Below are 24064 nucleotides of genomic sequence, written 5' to 3'. Positions count from 1 at the left end.
TGATGGGACAGTGCTTGTCCTTTACCTGTTCTTCCATTCAGGAGTCGTGTGATCACTTAAAAGGGATGGGGAACTGGGAGCCTCATGGGCGAGGGTGGAGTTCAGTCTCTCTGTCATTTCTTTTGCCTGTGATTGGCTCACAGCCCTTCCCATTGAGGCAGAGCACGTCTGCTAGACTGCGCCTTTCACAGCTCCGTGTGGTGCTCATCTCGTGGTGAGGTCAGTGGTCTCAGGGCTCTAGTGACTGAGGCATTTTGCCCCCACTCCTTTCCCAATGGGTCAGCTATCCACAGCTCTTCAGTACGTTTGCTAGAACAATATTGTGAATAATTAAAACTCAACTGCAGTAGTTAAAACAAGCGAACAAGACTCATCCCAGGCAGGGCCGGCTCTTGCTTTTTTGCCGCCCTAGGCAGAAAAGCCATGCGCCGCCCCCCTCCCCCCCAACGCAGCAGGGGAGGGCGGAGAGCCCGGCTGGGGCTCTCTGCTCTCCCCGGCGGCCAGAGCGCTGGGAGCAGGGCGGAGAGCCCCCGGTGGCCAGAGCGCCGGGAGGAGGGCGGAGAGTCCGGCTGGGGCTCTCCGCTCTCCCCGGCGGCCAGAGCGCTGGGGGGAGGGCAGCGGGGCCGCCGCGGCTCTCCGCTCTCCCTGACTGGCTGGCGCGCCCAGCCGGGGCCCCGCTCTCCCCGACCGGCTAGAGCGCTGTGGGGAGGGCAGCGAGCCTGGCCGGGGCCGCTCTCCCCGACCAGCCGGAGCGCCGGGGGGAGGGCGGCGAGCCCAGTCGCGGCCCCACTCTCGGGCCGGAGCGCCCCGCTGTGCCGCCCCCCTCCAGGGGCCGCCCCAAGCACATGCTTGGTTGGCTGGTGCCTGGAGCCGGCCCTGATCCCAGGTCACATTAACCTGGCTTTATTTTTGAGCTAAAAGTCTGGATCCATTAGCCCAGCCCTTGGGGAGGTTCTGATCCAGATCTGAACTTAGCAGCTCTGGCTCAGCTCTCTTTAATTTATTGTTGGGTCTGTGACACGCTTGTGAAGTTCAAGGGATCTGCTGGGCATTAGTGCAAAAGAGGGAGGTTCTGTTGTGTAGACAAGGAACGGGTCAGCGACTCCAGCCTGCAATTCAGCACCTGAGAGATGGTCCCAGATTGGTGGGGGTGTATCGGGTGACAAGTCCTAGGTGAGTGGGCCTAGATGGACAGTGCTCACTGACTGAATGTGACCAGGCTGGCCTAGGGAAGTGAGGCTCTGCTCTTGATTACACAGATGCAATTTCCCCTGGAGGCAGGCCTGGCTGGTTGCTGGGGTAGTTCCCCTGCCAACAGTTCTGCTGGCACTTCCATCCTCCAGGGACTTTGCTCATCCTCAACCCTCCCAACTTCAGTTTGTCCAAACTTTGGTGACTTTGCCCCTCCTCTCATCCCCACCAAAACACACACCCTCGGCCCAGTCTCCCCGGTGAGGGGAGGGTGAGTGAGCGACTGAGCCACAGACATTGGTCCTGTCACTTACTGCACACTAAAAGGTGCTCAGATCCTTGTGAGGGGAATAGACTAGACCTTCCCTGGCTTCTTAGCCATTCCTGGCTCTCTCCAGAAGCCTCCAGGTCCTGCACCTTGTGCTCTATAAACATCAGGCTTCTCTCTGCCCCCCCATCTCCCACACCTTCAGATTGCTTCTACCTTCCAGAATAGCCTCTCTGCTTCTTTGATGTGACCTCCTATACAAGAACTACCTCTGCTCCCTGGTACCTTGATTCCTGCTCTTCCTCCAGCTGCAGAACCATCAAATCCCCTTTCCCGAATCTTTGTCAATCCCTGCAGCTAATCATTTTCTCTGGCCAGTGTGTACCCGCTCCCTGCATCGCCCCCCTCCCGCTGCCACGCTACATCTACAGATGCTACTTGTAACCTACATAATTTCTTTTTCTTTGCCTCTATGGCCTGTAACAGGTCGTGAACATCATGCTGCGCTGCTTTTGTTGGGGTGGTGCTTTAGAAAATGAAATGGCATTGTGCTAAGTGACAATGCCAGCTGCCATGTTCAGGTGCCTCTGGCTGGAATGAATGGATCGCTGATGGCTTGAAAACTGCGTCCCAGCCCCAGCTACTTATTGCTGCCTTTCATATTATTTACCAAATGCTCATGCACTCCAGGGCCCTGCAATTTCCCTGCTCCAGGAGGCCCATTGTTTGTGAGTCTCTTCTTAACAATCACTCCCAAATTAGCTTCAGGAAAAAAAAGATAAAATTGTACTTTAGTGCTTTTTAAACTAAAAGTAGAAAAATCTCAATTAAAAGTTCCTTGTTATTTGGAGCCCTCATGAGCCAGTTAATCCAGCTTTTATGTCCCCACACAACTCGCTGGGATGTTTTGCTTTTGTTGCTGCACTGACCAAACGTTTGTGGAGTCTCTTGTCTACCAGCCAGGGCTTTGAAGATTTCATTCATTGATTTCTTATGTAGCCTGGCCAGTTAGACGACGCTCCACTCCCGTTGGGTCAGTTTCATATTGACACACCTCTGGGATGTGCTGTCTTTCCCCTGCAAGGCCTCAGTTTGCCAAATTTTGTGCATATTGTAGAGCTTGGCAAAACAAGTTGTACAGAGAGAGTTGGCATTGCATTAGCAGGGATGTTACAATCCATGGTGCCCTGTGTAGTCACCCTATTCACGGGGAACTGAATACCCGATGGGAAATATTGGTCAGTTAGTCTGATCCCACAGGCAGAACCTGCCTGCATGGGAAACGGATAAGCCTGAGATTTCCCTAGGCCGACTCCTACTTGCTTCTCGGTGCCATTGTGACTTGTGAGCTTGGACTCCCCTGTCTCTGGGGACCCAGCTCGAGACACCTGATTTTCAGACCCTGCTGAGCACTTGCCCTCTGAAAATCTGGCCACTTTAGTGGGCTCCGGTTGGGCACCTGAACTCAGCAGTCACTTGTTTTTCAAAAATCAAAGCCGTGTTTTCATTCCCAAAGGAGACACTATCTCTTCCTTAGACCACAGCTTTGCTGCCTGCGTGTGATCAGACTCAGGTCTGCTAATGTGTGTGACAAAAATCAGGCAGTGCTCCTGAGCCCTACAGAGCCAGTCCGGCTACAGGGAGGGAGCTGAGTTCGATGCATTCTTGGGCATCAGTCCAATCAGGGACACCTGTGCAGTCCGGCGGGCGTCAGGGGGGCAGCACAGCTGTCACTGAGGTCAGGATATGGGCTGCATAGTTTTGTTATGGTGATAATTCGTGAGATGGAAAGAAGCCAGCTTGGGTCTTGTGTCGCAGAGTGAGTTTGCAGGCCCAGGGTTCAGTGCTGTGAGAGCCTGGCAGGAGTGCAATATGAGAACCTAGGCAGACACACAGTGAGAAAACAGTTTCCAAACATTCTGAAGAACTAGCTTGTAACCTGAGCCCATGAACTGTGGAGTCAGTGCAACCTAATGAACACAGGATCCCACATAACCTTATCGGGTCCCTTTTCAGAGCAGTGCCGCATTGTAAATCAGGAGTCAGGGAGGCAGCTTTCGATCCCTGCTGTGATCCATACTCATGACAGTGGGGCTTCAGAACTGACTTCATGGCCTGCGTGGACAGAACGTCCTTCCCCATTCACCCTCCTCGGTAGCCAGCACCATGCCCAGGTGTTCATGCCCCCAGCGAGGGCGGATGGTCTGAGGCAGTGGATGGAGACTGGGATCTGGGTGTGACTTCTGGTTGTGCCGCTGGCTGCCCATGTGCCCTTGGGGCACGTCTGCACTGGGATAGGGCGTGGGCTTTCAATGAACATGGTTTTAAATGCCACTGAGCATCTAGGGTTGCCAGAGACAGTCATGTTCGATGCCTGGGCTTAACCAGCTCACAGGATTTTAAACACCGCTGGGTGCTATGGGGTGGTTATAAACCAGGGCTCATCTGCCCAGTCTAGACAAACCTTTAACCTCTCGGGGCCTCTGTTCCACACCTGTTAAAGGGGGACAGTGACCCTTCCTTTCTCCCAGCCTGTGTCGGTCTTTTGCCTGTGTAGATGGTGAGCTCCATGGGGCGGAGGCTGTCTCCCCCAGACCCAGCCCAACGAGGCCTGGCCAGCTACTTGAATGCCAGCAAATGCCTGTAGATATCTGGGATGAGCAGAGTGGGCAGAGAAGAGCCCCCCGGAGCTTGCATTCAGGCAGGTCTACTTCGAGCCCTGCTAGGCAAAGCGCCCCCATGTAGTGCAGGATAGGGTAAGGCCAGGTGTCTGTGTGTCACCACTCGCACGCCGTATGGTGCTCTGTCAGTGGTTGGGCCATGTACCGGGTTAAGGAGCCTCTTGCAGCCTGGGCTGTCAGAGCTGGTCTTCTAGCTCTGGCAATGGTAGGGTGTGGCTTTAGATCCCCAGGTTTGAACCCCTCTGTTGACAACTTCCCCAGGGTGCATGTGGTGTTACAAGTGAGTGGGTGTGGGTGGGGCATGGTGGGGTGAGGGGATTTGGTGCCCACTCTGCTCCTCCAGAGCACTGGCAATTTGGGGCTGCCTTGAGTCACAGTGTTGGGGGAGGGGCCTGGGCTGTCGTCAGGTTCCTCAGAATGTGACACGAGTCTTCTACCTGCTCTCATCTCTTAACCTGAACAAAGCTAGATCTTAGCGAGCCACCGGCTGCCCACCCACTGCTGGATCTGGATCACACCCCGTCCCTGCGTGCTGAGGAGCTGAGCCGCTAGGGCACAGGGGACCCAAGAACCTTTGGCTGGAGTGCCTCCATCTCATGCTAGCGGGCAACTGCCAGGAAATGCTGTGGGGCCTGATCCTGCTGCCATCAAAGTCTGAGGCACAGCTCTCATGGAGCTCAGCAGCAGCAGGATGGGGCCGGCATGTGGGCACACAGCTTAGCTCGCAGTGGCGCAAGTTGGTTTGCAGTAATGAGGTCTAAGAGATGGGTCTGGTGGTCCCAAGGTTTGTTATAACCTCAGGACATTGCAATTAGCAGGCAGCCGCAGGGCTTATCCTACGGTAATGGGGCTTATTGTACTGCTGGAAGGTTTGCTGGGCTGCAGTTTATTACGCAGTGGGAAGGTGAAGACTGAAGGAACAAGGCTGGTAGTAAATAAGGTTTATTAGGCAGTAGGAGCTTGACTGATTTGTGTGGGAGTGGTAATCTTGCTTCTTGGAGCTAAAGGTTTCTCTGCAGGAGGAAACTGACCTGCATAGTTACAGAGGAAGAACTATTTAGCTATAGATATGCCAGCATAACTCCTCAGGTGGGCACCCTGTTCTGGACTAGCAGTAACTTTGGAAGTGGAGTAACCGTTCTAGAATAAAGTCACTTTTATTCCAGCATAGCGTGTCCTGATGGTGAGTTATCCCGGAATAGCCAGAGCAGGATAGATATGGTCATTTTCCCCCATTCTGACAAGCCCTTAGTTTTTTCTGTATTCCCGCAGTACCTAGAGGTCCCAGCTGATGTCCAGGCCGCGTTGGGCTGGGTGTTGTGCAAACGCATAGTGAGGCAGTCCCAAGAGACAAAGGGAAGGATGATGCTCATGCCTGGTCCGTAGCCTAATACGGTCAAACCTCTCGACCTGCCTCTGGGACGCAGTGCGTGACAAAGCGCCGGAATAAAGGACACACAATAACCTTTCATGTAGCAAATGTAATGTAAGGGTCAGTCTGGGACTCAGGAGCTGCTGTTCTGGCCAGGAATCATTTTGACAGTCGAAGTGAGGCGACCACAGCTATGCGTGAAATGTAGGTAATTCTGGGAGGATCGGGAGTGACACCTGCCCGTCACAGTGACAGATGTTCCAGTGGGTTGAATGCAGCCCTGACTCCAGGGGGCAGAAAGCTGCTTTCTGGGGGGTAACTCTGAAGGAGACCAAAAATAAAGTGTTTCTTGGCCTCCTGGTAGAAAAGAGAGCCTGCTAACAACTGTCAGCTCTTTGGGGTAGGAACTGGTTCTGTTCCGTGTGTACAGCACCCAGCACAATGGGGCCTAGTCTGTGCCTGGGGCTCCCAAGGGCTACAGCAATACAGAGCATCAAGGATTGTTGGTAATTAGTAATAACGTGAACAGCTGCAGTGATTGACTTATCAGTCCCACCCAGGAAATCGGGCCACTTCCAGTCCCTGTGCAAAGACTTGATGTATTTTTACCTGCGAAACAATCACATTTCTATTGACTAGATGTAAATCCTGCCTTTGGTGGCAAACCTTAAAAGCCGTTATTAACGGCTTATTGAGTTAACACGAGTCTCCCCCATGCTCTCACTTCTGAACCTGAACAAAGCTGGATCTTAGTGAGCCACGAGCTGCCCACCCGCTGTCAAATCCAGATCCCAGCCCTCCCTAACGGGGAGCTGAGCCATATCCCAGAATCCTGGATATGGACTCTTGGCAGAAAACAAAAGGCGGTATTGGGGGTCCTGGGTGGAAGAGGGGATAGTTATGGGTCATGGGAGGGCCTAAACCGTGACTTATATGGAACAACCCTGCCAGGATGGTTAGAGTAGGTCTGTTCCCCCTCTTACTCCTCTGATTTTATGGGGAAAAGTGGGTGGTTTTGGAATTTCACGTGAAAAAAAAATTGTTTTTGAGATCTAGTTCCTTGATGGAATATATGGTATCACCAAGGGACTAGATCTCACACATGGGAGGTCATCCCAGTGAGTGGTATGTAAACCCTTGAATGTCACTTCACCAGTAGGACTGTATATTGCAACTAAGCTAAAGGCAGCTGCATACAGATTGGCCAAAGTGCTTCTGATGTCACCATCTCACCACTGAACAATAACTGCACAATGAAAGTGTACTGTGAAAAATAACTAAAATCGGTCAAACAAAGAACATTCCCACATCCGCGAGGCTCCAACCTGGAAGGTAATTGTATAAGAAAGTTGAGAGGCTCTGCAAATGAAGGGCTTGCAGTGAAAGCGCCATTTCAAGAACAAGTGTAATAAGAGTGGCCAATGAATAAGTGCATAATGGCAAGAATGCCTGAGCGTCTGGACGCACAGTGTGGGCAGGGCAGGGGTCCCACTGCACAAACCTCAAATGAAGGATTATCTCCATTCCAGTAAGAAATTGCGTCAGGGGTCTCTGCATTCAGCAGCAATATGGCAATCAACCACACTAAAGGGGAGCTGGTTTCAATGGGAGCATTGCTGGAACACTCTAAAGGGAGACCCTGGTCCCCAGCAGATCCAGTGTCCCTGTGTTATAGAAAATAGCGCAGCTCCTCAACTGGCCAATCAGCGGTGCACTGTTGATGTCAATGGGCCAGATCCACAGCTGGTGCAAAATCTGTATCACTCTCTTCTCAATCAGCCACATCCCGTATTCCCTGCTCTGCCACAGTCTTCCTGTATGATCCTGGGCAAGTCACATAGCCTCCCTGGGCCTCAGTTTCCCACTTGTAATGGGCTGTGACGGGGCGTGCCAGGCCCCATGAGCCAAAAGGGTTAATGAGAACCCTGCCCCACTACACAGGGCCGGCTCCAGGCACCAGCTTAGCAAGCAGGTGCTTGGGGCGGCCAAGGGGACGTGCCGTCGGACTCTTCGGCGGCAATTCGGCGGCGGGTCCCTCATTCCCCTCTCGGAGAGAAGGACCTGCCATCGAATTGCTGCCGAAGAAGAAAGCGGTGTGGCTGAGCTGCCGCTGATCGCGATCATGGCTTTTTTTTTTCCCCGCCACTTGGGGCGGCAAAAACCCTGGAGCCGGCCCTGCCACTACACCTTCAGTAGGTGTTAAGTGGGAAGAAGAGTGGGGCTCAGGTGGTGGCTGGCCAGGACGGAGAGCAGATCTCTGGCTCTCACTCAGCAGGAGCAGCCTGGCTATTGCCAGGAGTGGAGCTGGACTGCTGGCAGGCAGAGCCTCCCTGAAAGAAGGCAGAGAGCCCAAGAAAGGTGGGCAGGAAAGCTGGAGAAGGGTGGCCAGCTGCATGGAGCAGGAGGCTGCTGCTGGCTCAGGGTCTGCCCTGCCAGGGGAGCAGAGTGCTCTCCTCCTGCAGCAGGACCAGCAAGGGGCAGGAAGTGCTGCAAAGCTTTGCAGTGAGCTTGGAGAAGAGGCAGAGAGAGGTGCTGATGCCCTGACACCAGAGGGCGCAGTGGTCAGGGTGGCACACTGACGGGGGGTGGCAGCACTGCCCTAACTCCCCGAGCCATTACGAGGAGAAACACACTGAAGACTGTGATGTGCTTTGAGATCTGCTGAGGACAAGTGCAGGATAAGAGCTGGGCTGTTGGCGTTAGTGGAATGAGGCTGATCTACCCGGGCTGGGAGATTCTGCATGCCCCTTTTCCTCCTTCTCCCTGGGAGGGTTCATTCAGGTACATTTGTATCAACCAAGTCTCCAAGTATCTAGTGACTGCCTCTCAAGTGGCAGCTGTCCATGCCCCCTAGCACCAGGGCAGCTAACTACGGCCTGCATCTAGGGAAGAGAATGCTTTGCCACAGCGGGGCAGGGAGAGCACCGCAGGGCGATGCTGGGCTTGTTCTGGTCAGCAGCGACAGCCACAGGGTGATCTGAGCAGGGTTTGCTCAGTTCTGTTCGTCTCCTTGGCTCGGGAGGCTGCTCCGCAGTTCTAGTGCTCGCTGTGGTCAGCATGCTGCCAGCCATTCCAGCAACGCCCCAGAGAGGTAGGAGAGGAGAGAGGGCTGAATCCTGCAGGCCTTGCCCAGCTTCTGCTTCACCTGAGTAGAAAGTCAGTCCTGGCCCCAGGACCTGGCCTGCAATAATTCTCCCCAGTTTTAAATAAGAAAACTGCGACGTGTGCCTGTGGAGCTATTGGCCCCAGTCACAGAGGCCAATTGGTATCAAACCTGGGAACAGAGCGTAGCAGGCTCTGACTGCCAGCCTGGCTCTGTGCGCAGGCATCTTGCCAGATCCAGTGCTCCCTGGGCTGCTGTGGGGCACTTCTGTGGCTCCATCGCTGTAGTAGCTGAGTTCATCCCCCCTAGGGTTACCATTCGTCCGGATTCCCCCGGACATGTCTGGCTTTTTCGAGTTAAAAATAGCGTCTGGGGGGAATTTGTCAATGTCCGGACTTCCCCTCCTCCCCCCCCATTACAGAGCGTGCGCGCGGCTTACAGAGCAGCCGGGGCTCCGACAGCCAGAGCCAGAGCCCTTCCTTCACTTCCCCCTCCTTTCTCCTGAAACTTGACACCACTCCCCTCCTCTCTCTCCCTCCCCCTCCCTCCCTGCATTCACAGATCGCCGGCCGTTCGCCGTCTGGAGCTCTGAGCCTGCTCCCCTCCCCTGCTGCCGAGCGCACTGCTCTGCAGCACAGTAAGGGGGCCGGGGGCCAGAGAAGCGGCAGGGAGGTTCTGTGGGGGGGGGTAGTCAAGAGACAGGGAGCAGGGGGGAGGGTTGGATGGGTCAGGAGTTCGGGGGGGGCTGTCTGGGGGTTGGGGGTGTAAGGTTTTGGGCAGTCAGGGTACAGGTGGGGGGGGTCGGGGCAGTTAGGGGATAAGGAACAGGGAGGCTTAGGTAGGGGGTGGGGTTCTGGAGGGCAGTTAGGAGCAGGGGTCCCAGGAGGGGGCAGTCAGGGGACAGGGAGCAGAGGGGTTTAGATGGGTCAGGAGTTCTGGGGGGGGCTGTCAGGGGGTGTGGGTGTGGATAAGGGTTGGGGCAGTCAGGGGACAGGTAGGGGGTAGGATCCTAGGGGGCCAGTTAGGATGTGGGGAAGGTCTCAGGAGGGGGCAGTCAGGGGACAAGGAGTGGGGGGGAGGGTTGGGGGTTCTGAGGGGGCAGGAAGTGGGAGGGAGTGGAAGGGGCAGGGGCAGGGGCGGGGCTAGGACAGGACAGGGGCGGGGCTAGGGCGGGGCTCCTCCCGTCCTCTTTTTTGATTGTTGAAATATGGTAACCCTAATCCCCCCACACCCTGGGTGCAGGGCAGAGCAATTATCTTAACTGACAGCCGGGGGAGCTGACACTCCAAGAGACTGAAGGACTTGCCCTAGGTCATCCAGGCAGTCTGGGGTGGAGCCCAAGGCCCAGGCTGGTGCCCTAACTGCTGGGCAATGCTTCCTCTCTTGCCCTTCTGAACCAGCCTAGCCCATGCTGCACTGTGGCGCATTCACTGGGAGAACCTGGCCCATCCCCACCTCTGAGTTCTTTGACCTGTGAAATGGAGGGGTCCTGGACATGCTATTGCCTGCACCCCTCACTAGCTGGTGTGTGGGGAATTTCTCTTCTCCTTCCTTTAGCTCTGGACTGGTTTGCAAACAGTATCAGCTCTTCCCCAGCTCTTATCAGCTGCCTCCATTCCTGCCTAGCTAACCCCACAGCCATTTCCGGCAGGGCTTTCACCACAGCTGGCGCTTCCTCCACGGAGGGCTGCTGCCCAGCCTTCACCCCCCATTTCTGCAGTTTTGCTTGCTTCCCTAGTGGGCTGCAGGGATGGTCTACGGCGCTGCTGCTCCCCTCTTTTCCATGGCTGCCTGCCTCTGGGACCACTGTAGCTTACCCGGAGCCTTTGTTAGTATTTGCCGTGGGGCAGGGGCTGTCTTCTTGCTGTCCGTGTATGCAGAGCCTAGTGTAATGGGGTCCTGATTCAGGGTCCCAGGCAGGGACCAAAGCCCCAGCATGCTGGTTGACTATACACACACAGCAAGAAGACAGAGTCCATTCAAGGAGCTCACAGTCTGCATAGAGAAGAACTGACATGTGGAAACAGTTAGAGCAGATGATTCTGAACAGGTAACAAGCAGTGGCCTCGGCACACCAGTGGCTTAGTGTCAGAGCTGAATTCAGTGGGGGGTGGGGGGGCGCTAGTGCACCCAGTTCTGGAGTTTTGACCATTGTACCGAGTAGACCCCTCTGCACAGGAGTTAACCTGCAGGGGGGCTGTCTACACTAGTGCTTCCACCGATGCGATACTGAGAAATGGAGAGGGGAGAACATCTCGCAGAGCCAGGCTGGGAGGGTGGAGCCTTGTTGCTTCAGTTCCTTGGCCCCACAGCACAGCTGAGGTGCTGCTACCCACAAGCGGAGACTTCCTGCTGTACAGCGCCTGGCAGCCTCAACAATGCAGGGAGCCTGCTCTCCGCGCACCAGCCCAGGAGGTGTGGGCAGGGGGCTGGGGTTTTGGTGACCTGAAAACGGAAGAGTCATTGCCTGAAAGGAAAGGAATAAATGCTCTTATTCTGGTTTCTCCACCTGGCAGCAGAGCCCTGCCTGCCACATCTCGCAGGCTGCAGGGAGGCAGCAGGGAGCATTCACCTTGCTAGGATCCTTTTTATCCCAGACATCTGGGGGAGCTGGCTCCTGTGCGCTGGGGACTTGTCTACACTAGAGCAATCAGTGAACTCGAGGTGGTTCACATGTTTTTAAAGGCTAGTGTGGACATTCCCCACACGATGTTCCAAGGTACAAGTGTCTGTGGTTTTGCCCTAAGCTGATCCTAAGGGGATGTCTACACTCAGTGGCACAACTTCAACACTGTATATGTTTTCCAGGGATGTAGTTAATGCACCTCCAGGAGATGGTAGCGGGTCGATGGAGTTAATACCTCAAGTTAACTGACAATCACTCTTGCTTTGATTGAGCTAAAAATGGGGCTAGCCACTTTGAATAGGATCCTGTCAAAACCATAGGCATGGACTCCGGGCCGCTTGTGCCAGCACAGCTACACTGCTATCTGTAGTGCACTAGCTGGATCAGTGCCAGCGTAGGCATGTCTCCTTTTGCTGGAACTTCTACCTCCAGCTTGAAGCGTGGATGTGCCCTCCAAGTGAAAGTCCCTGGGAGGTCTGTGCTAATCAGCGTTTGATGAAAGCAGAAGTATTGCAGTCACTGCTCCCACATCGGCTCTCAGTTCTGGCCATTGGTTAAAGCTCCCTTTATTGTTTGCACAGCAGATTTATTGGACAATTGCAGATGGTTGTGGGTCATTTGCAAACAGGAAACGTGTCTCCCCCCAGGAATAAAGCTTCCAGGGCACCCAGGCAGGGAATAAAAGCAAGGTGTGATCAAACACGCAGAGCCCACAGCAGACTAGTGGATGCTCCCAGCAAACCACAGGCCAAAATTTGTTTGCTGAAATAAGTTGCTAAACAATTGCAATAACACCCTGCTTCAGTGAAGGCAGCATTGTCTAGTGGTTAGAGTATTGGACTGGGAGTCAGGAGGCCTGGATTCCGTTCTCTGCACTGGGTCCTTGGGGAAATCCCAGCCCTTCATCTGACTTGTTGATTTAAATCAACAGCTCTTCCGGGCAGGGATGGTCTCTCACTGTGTCTGTACAACGGTGCGCTGCTCTCAGCTGCAGCCTCGAGATGCTACTGCAGTGGAAATAACAGCAAATGAGTAAAAATCCTGACTTGTGTGTAATACTTTGCCAAAGGCGACAGGGCTGCGCTCACTGGGTGTGTTATTTGCACAGAACAATGGAACCACTTCTGCTCCCTGCTGAAGTGATTATGGTCTGATTCTAGGATGAAACCAGGGCCAGCTCCAGGCACCAGCTTACCAAGCAGGTGCTTGGGGCAGCCACTTCGGAGAGGGGCGGCATGTCCAGCTGTTCGGCGGCAATTCGGCGGACGGTCCCTCACTCCTGCTCGGAGCGAAGGACCTCCCGCCGAATTGCCGCCACAGATCGCGATCGCGGCTTTTGTTTGTTTGTTTGTTTGGCTGCTTGGGGCGGCCAAAATCCTGGAGCCGGCCCTGGGTGAAACATGACTTGATTGAGGAGAGATGAGCTGCCGTGCACGTCTTCACAGGTGCTTTGGGGGCTGGGGCATGTGAGACATGTGCTTCGGCCACAACACTCCCGAGTCTGCCAGCTTCCTGGAGTGCACGCTGTGGGGTACTGCCGCAGAGCATGGTTGTGGATTTTCATTAGGAGTGGCAACAGGAAAGGGTTGAATTTTAAGCAGAGATTTGGGGGGTGGGATGGGGGCGGGGCTCCATGCAGAGCGGACTGTATAGAAGAAGACACTGAGGCCTGGTGTACATTACAAAGCCAGCATAGGGTAGTTAAGCCCACTGAAGCCATGGTATAAACACTGCTGGGGGGAGGGATAGCTCAGTGGTTTGAGCATTGGCCTCCTAAACCCAGGGTTGTGAGTTCAATCCTTGAGGGGGCCACTTAGGGAGCTGGGGCAAAATCAGTACTTGGTCCTGCTAGTGAAGGCAGGGTGCTGGACTCAATGACCTCTCAGGGTCCCTTCCAGTTCTATGAAATAGGTATATCTCCATATTTTAGGTCAGCACAAGAATTCTTCTGCCAACGTCGCTACTGCCTTAGCCACGCTGCTGGGAGAACCCTTCCACTGGCTGCAGTTAGTGTCTACACAACAGCAGTGCAGCTGCACGCATTTCTAGTGCAGACACCCCAAGATGTGTCATGTGAGATACCCGTAAACTCCTATAGCGCCTTTATCCCCAAGGGTAGGGTAGGGTAGGGTGGGAGGGGAGGGTTTGCAGCATGGCATGGTAGTGTACTCTGAATGCTTTTCAGATGGGCATAAAATCCAGCCTGGGGTTGGTGGTGTCTGAGACTGCTCCAGGCAGTGAGGGTCTGCACTAGCTGGTGCCTGGCGAGCTGTGGAAAGGGTGGACAGGCACCAGATTTCCATGCCCGCTATGACTCAATAGTGGGAGTCATTGCAACCTGGTGGCTGTGCTAGCAGCTTGGCAACGGGGCACGCTGTCCTATATCCTCCCAGCTCCTCGTCAGCTCACCCAGCACAAGCCCAGTCAGACCAACTCCGATTCGAATGTCAGGGCCGTTCTGTTCCCTTCATCACCTCCCAACTGGAAGTAAAACCCAGCTGGGCCCTTGGGGTCAGTTGGTGTCAAGGCTGAATCCCAACTCTGTCACTCCGAGTGCAGAAGTGGGGCCTGCAAGTTTTTTAAAAATTTATACTGGCCACTCCAGGCTTATATTAAACTCCCAAGGTTACAGCTTCTCTCTGACCTTGGCTTGGTAAACACTGCCACCACCCAAATGCAAAAAAACCCCTTGGATCCAGGAAGGAGCACTTGGGAATTCTTCCCTGTTGGGTACCCTCAAGCCCTTTCACTCCCCCACTCCGGGAAAGAACTGAGAAAGAAAACAAAGGAAATTAGCTGTGGCTACCAGCTAATCAAACAACATGCACAAACCTCTTAGGACACCAAAAATCTGATCCTATTCTTAAAAAAGGTAAATTTTATTAAAAGCAAAAAGAAAGAGAATACATCTGGAACTTAGGCTTTTGCTAGATTTTAAAAGAGCAATTCCAAAAATCAAGCACCCAAAATAGTTTTCTTGGGGGGTCAGCTTAAAGGTTACAAGCAAACAATAGCATCTGGAGTTGGCACAGAGGAGTCCACAAGCCAATAAGAAAAGTATCTTTCTCAATTTTAAAAAGTTCTACCTTCCCATTGGCTCTTTTGGTCAGGTGCCCACTTTTTTTTCTTTACCTGGGGGACTTTTTAATCCTTTACAGGTAAGCAAGTAAAGAACAGCTACCAAGAGGGATTTTACAGCTAACTGGCTGGCTGGGTGTCCATCAAAGGGAGCTATCCCTCCACTTTATTTATCACATGCCCCCCAAATCACAGATGGTGCTGGCCAGCCTGGTTCAGGTTGGGTCCACACTGGCTGGGATTTCTTCCTGGAGGTTTAGGAAACAGAGTTAATAAGATACATGCCTCTAATTTTACTAATAATTACATGAAGAACTAAACAGTATTTTTTACATTTCAAGGACTACAATGACGTAGAATACAGGGACATTTTTACCTGGCTGATTCTGGGAAACCTTCCTGGGAGAGTGCATGAGCCACTTTGTTAGAGTGTTGTATTTTAAAATCAAAGTCTTGTAGAGCTAAACTCCACTGAAGAAGTTTTTTGTTAGTCTCTTTGACCATGCTGCACTGAAGTGGCTTCACACAGTCAGTCTGCAGGTGGAACTGCCATCCCCAAACGTCTGGGTGTAGGTTCTCCAGAGCATACACAATAGCATAACATTGTTTTTCTGAGACTGACCAGTGGCTTTCCCTCTCAGAAAGTTTTTTGCTGAGAAACACAACAGGATGGAATTGTTGATTTGGTCCTTGCTGCATTAAAACTGCTCGCACACCACGCTCGGACGCATCTGTGGTTACGACAAATGGCTGGTTGAAGTCCAGGGCCCTTAATACAGGGTCAGATGTAAGGGCTGCTGGTTAAAGGCTGGTTAAAGATGGTTAAAGGCTTTTTAACACTTTTCAGTCCACTGAACTGCATTTGGTTGTTTTTTCCTGGTTAGGTTTGTCGGTGGGGTGGCAATTTGGCTGTACTTTGGTACAAATCGTTGGTAATACCCGGCCAAGCCCAAGAAGGATTGGACCTGCTTCTTTGACTTAGGGACAGGCCAATTTTGGATAGCATTTACCTTAGCCTTTAGAGGGTTGATAGTACCTTGACCCACCTGGTGTCCAAGGTACGTTACCCTGTTTAGGCCTATTTGACACTTTTTGGCCTTAACGGTTAATCCTGCCTCCCTTATGCGCTGGAAGACCGCTTGGAGGTGTTCCAGGTGTTCTGCCCATGAATCTGAGAATATAGCCACATCGTCAAGGTAGGTGACTGCAAATTTCCCAAATCCAGCCAGAAGGTTATCTACCAACCTCTGGAAGGTGGTGGGTGCATTTTGCAGTTTGAAAGGGAGCACATTAAATTAATACAACCCTACCTGGGTGATGAAGACTGACCTTACCTTGGCTGGGTCATCTAGCGGCACTTGCCAGTACCCCTTAGTTAAGTCTAAGGTGGAGATGAACTGGGCATGTCCCAGTTTCTCCAATAGCTCATCTGTGCGTGGCATTGGATAGTTTTGTGGGTGAGTTACAGCATTTAGCTTATGATAGTCCACACAAAAGTGGATTTCCCCATCTGGTTTGGTAACCAGAACCACTGGAGAGGCCCATGCACTCTCAGAGGGGCGGATTTACACCCATCTGTAACATGTCCTTGATCTCCCTTTCTATTGCAGTTTTGGCTTGAGGAGCCATTCTAATTGGGCGAGCATCACCTGTGTCAAAATGAGTGGTACGCCTGTTCTGTCCGTCCTGGGGTGGCTGAAAACATTGGTGCGAAGCTGGTGCACAGCTTCTGGATTTGCTGTCGCTGCTTATGCCCAAGGGTCATGGAAAGGCTCACCTCTTCCACGCCACCGTTGCTTTTTCTGTCATAGTATACTCCTTCAGGTCATTCAGCGTCATCTCTCTCCTGGGCTGTAAATTGGAGAACCTTGATTTCTCGGGAATAAAAGGGATTTAGAGAATTAACATGGTATATTTTAGGTTTTAGGGTTGGGTTTGGGAACACTGTGAGGTAATTAACAGCTTCCAGGTGCTCTTGGACCATAAATGGCCCCTCCCATGACGCTTCCATCTTATTGGCCTGGAGCGCTTTTAGGACCATGACTTGGTCACCTACTCTGAAGGAACACTCTCTGGCATGTTTAAAAGAAAGAAAATACATCTGGAACTTAGGCGTTTGCTAGATTTTAAAAGAGCAATTCCAAAAACCAAGCACCCAAAATAGCTTTCTTGGGGGTTCAGCTTTAAAGCAGAAGTGGGCAAACTACAGCCCGGGGGCCACATCCGGCCCTTGAGCTCCTGTCCAGGGAGGCTAGCCCTCGGCCCCTCCCCTGCTGTCCTCCCTCCTCAGCAGCCTCAGCTTGCTGTGCCGCCAGCGCTCTGGGCAGCGGGGCTGCGAGAGCCGCCTGCCTATGTGGCTGGCTCCAGCCGGGCAGCACGGCTGCCAGTCCTGGTGCTCTGAGTGGCATGGTAAGAGAGCTGGGGGGTGGGGGTTGGATAAGGGGCCGGGAGTCCTGGGGGGCAGTCAGGGGACAGGGAGTAAGGGGTGGTTGGATAAGCGTGGGAGTCCCAGGGGGCGGGGGTGTGGATAGGGGACAGGGCAGTCAGGGGACAGGGAGCAGGGGGGGTTGGATGGGGGTGAGGTCCCGGGGGGGGGGGGGGCGGTCAGGGGATAAGGAGCAGGGGGAAGGGTTGGATGGGTCAGGAGTTCTGAGGGGGGGGCAGTCAGGGGGCGGAAAGTGGGAGGGGGCGGATAGGGAGCGGGGGGCAGGCTGTTTGGGGAGGCACAGCCTTCCCTACCCGGCCCTCCACACAGTTTCGGAACCCTAATGTGGCCCTCAGGCCAAAAAGTTTGCCTACCCCTGGCTTAAAGGTTACAAGCAAACAAAAGCATGTGGGGTTAGCACAGAGGAGTCCACAAGCCAATAAGAAATAAAAGAAATAACCCTAATCGCGTCTAGCTAAACATTCTGATATACGTACACATCTGGAGTTCAGATAAGTAGTACTAGGCATGATCTGATGATTTATAATCATACCTGGCTTAGCTGCTTATAGCATGGCTGCTCTGTCCCTCCAGCCCAGAGAACAGACAAAGGCAAAGTTTCTTTCCCAATTTTAAAAAGTTCTACCTTCCCATGGGCTCTTTTGGTCAGGTGCCCACTTTTTTTTCTTTACCTGGGGGACTTTTTAACCCTTTACAGGTAAAGCAAGTAAAGAACAGCTACCAAGAGGGATTTTACAACTAATTGGCTAGCTGGGTGTCCATCAAAGGGAGCTACCCCCCCCCCCCCACTTTATTTATCACAGTTGGCCTGTGGGGGTCACCCATCCATCCGCCTTTGGGTGCTGTCTCCAGAGAAAGCTCTCATCCCCGTGGCTATTTGGGGGAAGTCAGTCCGTCGTGCTCCTTCCAGTCTAGCTTTCTGGTTACTCAGGCTTTGTAGGCTTGCGTGTGGGGGATAAAGATAGCCCCGTTTCTACCAGCCGGATGTGTGTGAGGTTTGCAAACGCGCTGCCCTCTCTCCACTCACATTTTCCATTATGCAAGCACTGCTCTCTCTCTGGCTGTAAATAGCTGGGCAGTTCACCAGCACTGTATGCATGCGTCCGCGTAGACCTGTGTTGCTGGGTGTATAAAACACATGGCTAGATCAGAACAATGAGCCAGCTTGTCCAGTGTCTTGACTTTGGTGGCTAGTGGCCAGGTTCAGCTGTTGCAGAGGAAGATGCAAAACCCCTTGCAGGAGGCAGTTATGGGAGAACTTCCATTAGAGACTGGGGCTTGTGCTCTGAGACATGGGGGATTATGTCCTTCCAAAGCACTAGTTTTTTAAATCCTTATTGCTCTAACTCTGGATGCTTTTGGTATCCCTATAATTATCCAAGCCTCTTTTGAACCCATTCTAAGCTCTTGAGCTCAATTACATCTTGTGGATGTGAGTTTCACAAGCTAATTCTGCATTGTAGGAAAACTTATTTCCTTAGACCAGTTTAAAAAAAACATTGTTTGGAAATAGCTCTGATTGCAAATGCCTGGGTCCCCTTGAAGCCCAGATAATGGATTCTCTATGCTTTTGCCATAATTCTTCCCTCAAAAAAACTCCGAAATCTGAGTGTGAAAATTATCAGTAAGAGGTTGCAGCTGCTTCATTCAGACACCATATATCACTGCTTCACTTACTCACTCCCTCTGCAACTAACGATCTCCACCCCCTCTAAACTCTTCCCCTTCCTGTCTCCTGAAAGAGTAGGGTAGTGCTGGAGACATACACTAGAAATAACTCTCCATTTGTTTAATTAGAACTAAAGATTTCAAAACCAGTTTACTCCCGGGCTCCGTTGGCACATGCTACAGCCTTGTGTGTCTTCTGCTATGTTGATTGAGTAGTAAGATGTTTCTTTTATGGTAAAAAGGGAAAATCTTGTCTTTTGGCCCTTCTAAAATGTGTTGAATAAAGGAGGTGGATTCTTACCTTCATAACCTTGATGTAAAGCTGGAGTAACTCCAATGGTTTCAACAGGATGACTCTGGATTTACATCAGTGTAACCGAGTGGAAGTTGCAATGGGTGTGTTACATTTATGCAAAGCAGACCTTGCTGGTTGATGCACTGAGCTGTACTGTTCAATTAATAGTCATGTGCTTTGGGTTCGGGCTGGAGTGCACTGGAAGCAGACCTCTCATGTATGTTTACAAGTATGTTGCAGCAGTGCCTAGGGGGCCCATGATGCTGGGTGCTATGTAAATAGAAAGTAAATGGCTACCCCTGCCCCAAAGAGCTTTCTGTCTAGCAGATGGGACAGACCAGGTGGCTGAGGCACACAAGTGGGTTGGGCTGGGGATTGGCCAGGGCTCACTTCTTACCCAGTCAGGAGCAGAGCTCAGATCTGGCACCTGCCTCGCAGCCATCTGGGGGCAGATGTCTGTGTGCAGAGCTGAGTTCTGAGGGTGACCTGGAGGAGGCCAAGGTGGAGGCATTACGAGTCTAGAGGGAAGCTCCCACCATGTGTCGGGGCAGTGAGGGGAGAGCGCAAAGGGCTTGTAGAGAAGTGGGTGTCTGAGGCTGGCATTGCTGATGAAGTAAAGGTGAGAGCTGACCTGATGACAGGATACTCCATAGCTCATACTGCAATCTGCTGGTAATCTGTTGTACTTCTATTTACATGTATTTATGCCGATCATGGGCCTGATCCAAAGGTCACTGAAATCGCTGGGAGTCTCTCTCTTGATTGTGATGAGTTTTGGGTCAGATTCTACAAAGGGATCTAGGCACAGCTGCGTGGGGAGGTGTAACTCACATAGAAAAAGTAAAGGAAGATTGTATGGCTGCATCCCTTGATTGTAATCAATTTCCTGGGTGATCGTAGACTTCAATGATTGACATTTGCAGCCTGAACCACTTCCTAATGATGTTTTTTGTTTACTGATTCCCTGGGATTTTTTGGGGGGTTGGGGAAGGAGAGAGGGATGGCGTTGTATTGATATATCTTTATATGCACAATTAATGAGGGAAGAGTAGAACTGAATTATAACTTAAATACAACTAATATTTCGACTGTCAGTTGCCAGTAAGGAATTAGAAAATGCAGAGGATCTCTTGACTGGAAGAGGGACACAGATCTTTCTGAAGTTATATTGATTAACTAATATCACAATTCAGAAGGTGAGTCACACTGAGATTAGTGCTGTCAACAAAATAAGTGTGTGGCTAAGGAAGGCAAAATCCCCTTGAAGGTTCAACAAGAAAAAGCATACTTCTGTGGAAAAACTCGACTTGGCATGCAGAGGAGGATGGGTTTGCGGTGAAGGCCCTGGCTGGTACTCAGCAGTTTCAGTAATCAGCTCTACCACAGACTTCCTTCATGACCTTGGGCAAGTCATTTAATCTCTCTGCGCCATTTACATGACCCTACTTTACCGTGGTAGCTGTGTGCCTCATAATCTTGAATGTTTGTATCCTCCACCCACCCCTCTGAGGGAGGGCAGTGCTATTATTGTGATTTCACAGAGGGGAAATTGAGGTACAGAGAGCCCACATGATTTGTACCTGTCATCCAGGGAGTCTGAGGGCGGAGCAGGGAATTGAATGCCAGTCTCTCAAGTCCCATGCAGTTCCCTGACCACTGAACTACCTCCCTCTCTAGAGGACTCACCCTTCCTTCTCTGAGGAGTTCCCGTCTATAAAATGAAGATGTATCAGAGGGGTAGCCGTGTTAGTCTGAATCTGTAAAAAGCAACAGAGGGTCCTGTGGCACCTTTGAGACTAACAGAAGTATTGGGAGCATAAGCTTTCGAGGGTAAGAACCTCACTTCTTCAGATGCAAGTAATGGAAATCTCCAGAGGTATAACCTGCCTCTGGAGATTTCCATTACTTGCATCTGAAGAAGTGAGGTTCTTACCCACGAAAGCTTATGCTCCCAATACTTCTGTTAGTCTCAAAGGTGAAAATGAAGATGGTAATTCTTCCTTTCTCCCCGCTCTGTCTGTTTAAACTGTAAGCTCTTCCAAGCAGGGGCTGTCTGTCCTGATGTGAATGTGCAGTGCCCAGCGCAAAGGGGCTGCTGGGTGCTCCCACAAATGACAATTGGCAATTTTTCTTCCTGGCTCTGTGGTGGCTGCCACAGGTTTGTGCTAGGAGTCCACACTGATAACTGCCTGCATTTGGGATGTGATACTGATGCTATTACATTGTTCCAGGACCCCACATCCACTTCCCAAAGCGAGTGCCAGTCAGAAAGGCATCTTTGCCCAGGTTGGGTGGCTGGACTTGAGGGGGGTGGAGGCCAGGAGTAAAGGGTGGGCTGGGGTGTTGGCTACAGACCAGTGCGCCAAGGCCATTCAGAAAGAAGGAAGAGGAAGCTAAGAGGCTATGTTTGATGCTACGCCCTCAGGACAGCCCTCTTCGGGGGGTGGGGACGGAATGGGGGTATGGCTCGGGTAGGGGACATTGTTCCATCTCAGAGAGGATGTTGCTATATTGACCTGTGGTTTTGTTCAGATGTGGAACGGAGCCCTGGCCAAGGGCCGTCCAGCTGGTGCACTGCCCTGGGGCTGCAGATCCTGTGAGCCTGGGCCCCAAGGAGCTATGAACCCGCAGCAAGGGCTGCCTGCCAACGGGCTGCCAAAGAGCTGGGCAGGTGTGACTGGAAGCCAGGCAGGGCTCTGTGAAATGTTTCCATCAACGAATCAGCAAATTTGACCCCTCCACCCCCCAGAATGTTGGCATTTGTGTTAGCCAGGCCCTTGCTTTGACATCTCATCCAAGAGACGGCAGCACCATGCTGGGGTACGTGGAAATCACCTGCCACAAGGCCTGCAAACACCTGGGCCCACTCCTGGGGACTGGGAGAGTTCTGACCCAGCAAGGTCCTGTTTGGCTCATGAAATCTGCTCCCATTGCAGCCTGGGCAGGGGATAGCAGCCCTAGGAACGGGCTCGGTGGCGAATACCCAGTGCTAACCCCATGGTTTGGCTGGGAGCCCATCCTGCAGAGCTCTGGGCCTGGCTACTCCCCCCCCCCCCCCCGTGCCCCCCAGAGCACAGCCACTCAAGGCTAGGTTAGGCAGTGCCGTGCTGAAAGGCCGAGCGCCCGAGGCTATTTTTAGCTATTTCCCTCTGATCATATCACACCTCTGTGTTGTTGACTGACTGTTATGAATGACTCGAAGGTGGTGGCTTGCGATCGGCCACCAGATACTTTCGTTCTGAGGTTCATGCGCTGTCCTACTTTATTGCTGGCTGAGAGCTGGAGGGCTCTCACATGCGCGCTGTAGAGCACTAAAGAGAAGCTTGGAAAGGTGACTCCTCATGGCTATTGAGCCTGCTCCTCCTCTGGGGGTGAACCGGGTCACTCTGGAAAAGTGTGGGGTCAGCTCAGGGGAAAGTGCTGGGAGTGAAAGGAGAACCAGACCTGGTCTACAGGGTGCTGAGGGGGGAGGGGCAGAAGGCTGGCTGGGTTTCAGGAGCAGCAAAGCTACAGTGGCAACTCTGATGTCCAAGTTCCCCCTCCTTCTCCCACAGTCTCTTCACCTCAGCTTCACTGCACACCTGCCTGGTCCTGTGCTCCTCTCTCCTTCTCTTCCCATGGAGCTGCTCCCCTCCTGCCTAAATACATCCAAACCCTCTGGCACGGGTCACTTGGCTGAGGTGTTCTCCCCTCCCACAGCTTGGATCTGCCTGGGCTGTTTGAATCCGCAGCGCCTAGCATGCTGGGGCCCCACTCTTGACTGGCCCTTAGGCTCTGCCATAATATAATAAACAGGCCTAATAATCACAACCCCCCAACCCCGTAGCTGCTGTTTGAACATTTTAGGGTCATTTTGGGGCCCCATTATTGTCCCTTCATACATGGAGCCTGATTCTCAGCTGGGGTAAATCAAGGCCATCCCACTGAAGTCAGCAGAGATCTGCAGATTCCCACCAGTGGGCCTCTGCTTTCCACTGAGTCTGGGTCTCCGTTCTCCCCCTCTCGTTCTCCCAGGGTAAAGCAGGCCAGTCTCTGCCTGTGTCTTCTGCTTTTCTCCCATCATGGCTCTTGCCTTTTGCTCCTCCTTGCTGTCCTCCTGGCCTGATGCATTGGGTGATCCCAGGTCTGTGGTGCAGAGTGCACGCGGCGAGATTTTACCGTTCTTGGAGACACTGCAATACCAGGTCAATGCAGGGGTGGATAGAGCAAGCTCCTATTCCATCTCCGTGTTTCAAAAATCAATTTAATATACAGTCCTCAAATAAAGGACATATCAGATATTAAACTGATAAGAACAGATGCTACACTTTGATCTTAGCTCCAAGGGGTGTTGTGCTTTGCAGGTGTCTCTCGCTGGGACAGTGAGTACTGAATAATAAATAATAAGTTGCCTTTTTTCAAATCAATGGGTTCTGTGTTCCAGTGCTATTAGCAGCAGATAAACAGAGCAAGGACCAGTGTTTTCAGATCTGCTAATCAGGCCTAAATCATCCACTCACTTGGCTGGGCCAGAGGAATGATTAAAGTGGCAGGGTTTGATTAAAACCAGGTTCCTGCTGGTACTCTTTCGCAGTGCCTAGAGGTCCCAGCAGAGCTCAGGCCCTCTCCACCTAGGAAGACAGTCCTTGCCCAAAGAGCTCACAGTCTAGGGTGGCCAGATGTCCTGATTTTATAGGGACAGTCCCGATTTTGGGGTCTTTTTCTTATATAGGCACCTATTACCGCCCACCCCCCTCCTGATTTTTCACACTTGCTATCTGGTCACCCTATCACAGCCACACAGACAAAGCGTGGGTGGGGAAAGACAGAGAAGCTACCCAGCAGGTCTCCTTATCCCATCCGGGGACGTGTTTATCCAGGGAACCCAGGAGAGGCACCGGTGTGCTAGGAGAGGGCAGGATGGGGGGCATAGTCAGCTGATGGCTCTTCTCCCATTGAGCTCTTGCCTGGCATATAGTGACTGAGGTGTTGCCTTTCAGATCAGAACTAAACCTGATGCTCCGACTGCTTGTGATCCCTAGAGATCCCCAGTGCCCTTTCTTGAGTCGAGGAGTGTGGGACTGGCCAGAACCTGGTGTACCGATGCTGCCCTTGGTGGGACACTTCTGAGAGTATCAATTCAGGACAAAAAGAACAGGAGTACTTTTGGCACCTTAGAAACTAACAAATTTATTAGAGCATAAGCTTTCGTGGACTACAGCCCACATCCGAAGAAGTGGGCTGTAGTCCACGAAAGCTTATGCTCTAATAAATTTGTTAGTCTCTAAGGAGCCACAAGTACTCCTGTTCTTTTTGCGGATACAGACTAACACGGCTGCTACTCTGAATTCAGGACA

The 24064-nt window shown here is 52.3% G+C and overlaps 1 protein-coding gene and 1 non-coding gene across 8 annotated transcripts in view; one reads left to right on the top strand and one right to left on the bottom strand.

Moving 5' to 3' along the window:
* Positions 1 to 24064, top strand: part of DGKK (diacylglycerol kinase kappa) — a 185266-nt gene that overhangs the window by 23268 nt on the left and 137934 nt on the right. The window lies entirely within an intron of this gene.
* Positions 22876 to 23060, bottom strand: LOC112060569 (U2 spliceosomal RNA). Its single transcript, XR_002889856.2, has one exon. It is a non-coding gene; the product is annotated as a U2 spliceosomal RNA (small nuclear RNA).

Source organism: Chrysemys picta, chromosome 9 (assembly GCF_011386835.1).
Source record: "Chrysemys picta bellii isolate R12L10 chromosome 9, ASM1138683v2, whole genome shotgun sequence".
In the NCBI taxonomy this organism is placed as follows: domain Eukaryota; kingdom Metazoa; phylum Chordata; order Testudines; family Emydidae; genus Chrysemys; species Chrysemys picta.
The sequence above is the reverse complement of the archived record's forward strand: the minus strand, read 5'-3'. Positions and strand labels throughout refer to the sequence as shown.